Source organism: Octodon degus, unplaced genomic scaffold, assembly GCF_000260255.1.
Source record: "Octodon degus isolate 3935 unplaced genomic scaffold, OctDeg1.0 scaffold00013, whole genome shotgun sequence".
NCBI classification, from domain to species: Eukaryota; Metazoa; Chordata; class Mammalia; order Rodentia; family Octodontidae; genus Octodon; species Octodon degus.
Window position 1 is genome coordinate 14495237 of NW_004524589.1, and position 3140 is coordinate 14498376.

General features: G+C 34.2%; 1 pseudogene; it reads right to left on the reverse strand.

Moving 5' to 3' along the window:
• Nucleotides 1-454: 454 nt before the first annotated feature.
• On the reverse strand, nt 455-726 carry LOC101579101 (annotated as a pseudogene).
• Nucleotides 727-3140: the final 2414 nt, after the last annotated feature.

Here is a 3140-nt window from a genome sequence, read left to right on the forward strand (position 1 = left end):
GACACCACCTCAACATTACTGGCAAGTCCAGATTGCCTGACACACTGGTGACATCACTTTTGGGAATCAGATCCCAATAGGTCTCTGGGGTTAAGGGAGTTAAGCTTATGCTGATGGCAGATTAAAGGAGGACATAAAATGAACTGGGAGCATTCCCATACTACAAGGCATTTATGCCAAGATGGCCTCATGTGTCAACATCAGGGAATCCCTCCTTCTGGGACCCAAGAGGAAGTCTCAAAACCAGCAGGGAAAGTCGCCTTCCCCACATTGATCCAGCTTTGGAGACATTGTACTACTAACATATGCCTCCTTCCCCCCAAAACAACAATGAAGTTTTCTGTAGCTTAAAAAATTTTAAAACAAAATTCTGAATTTTTATGAAACTTGATGAAAGTTGTATTTCAAACTGTACAGTCACTAGAAGTACACGGTTATCAAAAATACACACACTTCACTTGGCATCTCCAGCACCTTCAACTCTTTGTGCCTGGTCTGTTTTGGCATCTCCATTTTCTGCAGGGTTATTCCCATCCTTGCTGGCATCCGCTCATCCCTTTTTCCCTTTGGGTACTTTCTCTCCTTTCTTTGCAGGGTCCTTTTTAGGCTTGGGCTCTGGCTTTGGAAGAGCTGGTTAGCAGACAACCCTGCATATTTTCTCTGTGGTTCATCCCTCACCTTGGTTTTGTCACTGTCAGCACCACCATCAGCCTTTCTCTGGGGCATGGTGGTGATGTGGCAGGTCACAGGCGCTAGACATGAGATGCAACAGCGCGCAGCTTTGGGCAGCCCGGGGGTTGTCCTTGCTTCTTCTTTCTACAAGTTTTAGATTATAGAGCATACTGAATTTTTGATTTTCAGGTTAGGAATGTTTACTAGCACTTTTAATATTTTAACTAAATGTTTGCTAATTGCATTCATAACACTACTGACAACCATCCATCCACAGCCTTTGACCTACTCCATATTTGCACACTGGAGTTTAGCTATTTGCTCTGTCTTCCTCTTTGTTTCATTTTTTTAACTTCATGATTTCTATTTGCCTGCTTTTCTTGCTTGTTTGTGTTACTTGGATATTTTCCTTGGAAAAACAAAAGCAAGAGTTCACCTTGTATCAGAATTATATATATACATATTTGAAAAGAAAAGATTATTTTGAACTTCATTTGAATAAAACTGTATTTAAAGAATGTTCTTACACAGCATTAAATATAAATATATACAGCAAGAATGTAAAGGCTATGACAGCAAGCTATTTAATATCCCTGCTAAGATTTATCAAGGAAACTTAGTATGAGAGTTAAGTAAGTTTATTTTATGTGTATACATATGTAAAATAGGATGTTTCCTTAATACCTTGACATATCTGTAAATGTAATGCCCTCAGCGGAAAAAATGAAGGTTATGTGTTGGTGAATTTGTTTAATTCTATCAATTGTAGAACAACCAACTGGACATGTCTACAAAAATAGGAAATGTGCCTAAAACCTATAAACTACATTTTTGTTTCATTTTACTAAAACAATCTTATGAAATAATAAAAAACTATCAACATCATATATTCATATCTTACCACATTTTACCCTACTTATTTATTTTATCATTAAATGTGATTGTATTAAAAACTAAATTCAGTAGAGAATATTGTACTACAGAACAATATCTTCAGTAATATCAAAGACAGAAGCAATGAGGTGTATCGTGCTTAGCAATTTTATTACAAGGCAAAATATTCAAACACGTTTAGGAGTCAAAGTTAGTGTTTTAAAATGGTTGTTTATTTCTCTCATCCCATTTGGAGTTTCCAATACATGAAAAAAAGATGGAATGCTTGCAGATACGTAACTCATATCAGAATATATCATTGAGAAAATATTTCAGGTAAATGATTTTGAAAGACATGTTATTTTTTAGCCTTTACTCATTTATTTGTTTTTCTTTATCTATTTTGAACATTTTTATATTTCATTATTTTATATAGAATTATGTTTAATTCAATTATATATTTTAGTACTATAGTAATCAACTAACAAAATACAACTGTGTTTAGAAAGGTTATTTATTGGTCATGGTAAGACCTGAATACTAATTAAAATTTCCCGTCGGATGGAGCATAGTTTTGTACTTTGCTACTTTGGTGCATTGTTTCCCTTTGATTTGTGTGGCAGGGAGGAGAATATCTACTTCCAGTAAAACTACATACCTCAAATAATGCTGAACTGCAAAATAATTACAAAAGCAATGGAAAAATATTCCTCTATCAATAAAATGCTAATCAGGGGTTAAACAGGGGTTTGTAAAAATTCAAAGCAAGATCATAAGACATATTTAAAAGCTAAGCATGCCAATTTTAGTTTGAGGTTTTATTTAAAGTGTTTCATTTGAAGCATATTGTTCCTATTTCTTCTTTCCATATGCACTTCAGTTATATACAGTATGTGAACATTGATTTAATTAAGCAGATTATTTCTAGTGGCTGAGTCATAAACTGAGACATTTTGGAAGAAAAATATGCAGTAAAGAGTTTGGCATGTCAGTGCTTTAAATCAACTTTAAAATGTTTCCTTTAAAATTTCTTACTTTTTTTCTTTTTTGGCCTACAGTGTAAAGGTAAGTGGTTATAATTAATACTGAAATATACATGACTTCTCTTTCCTATCAAGCAAGTAATTCATAAGTTGTATTGAGAAATAACTTCCATGCAAAGCAAACACGTTAATGAAAAATTACAAAAATGAGAAAGGGTTGCCTTGCATACTATGCAAAATCAGTGGCCAATTACATCTGTAATACTGCTTATGCATTTCTCAAGAAAATTTAAAGACTGAAGGAAAGGAAAATACTTCTTTTTCTGCCATAACAAATACTAAATCTCATGCCAGAGGAAAAAGGATAAGCAAAAGAAGATAGAAGTTAGACAATTCATTTGATTTTTCAAAACAGATATTTGGTTCACTTCCAAAGGAAAGTCGGCACTGTCCAACAGTGAAAGGGACAAAGAAATGTTTTTTTTCATGACTATTTAAATAGGCTGCTTCCACAAAGCAGTCAGCCTCAGGGTGCTGTAGTTCGATCCCCACAACACTCTAGCCAGCCAAACCACCCCTGAGGACATTCAGAGCAAAAAAAAAAAAAAAAAA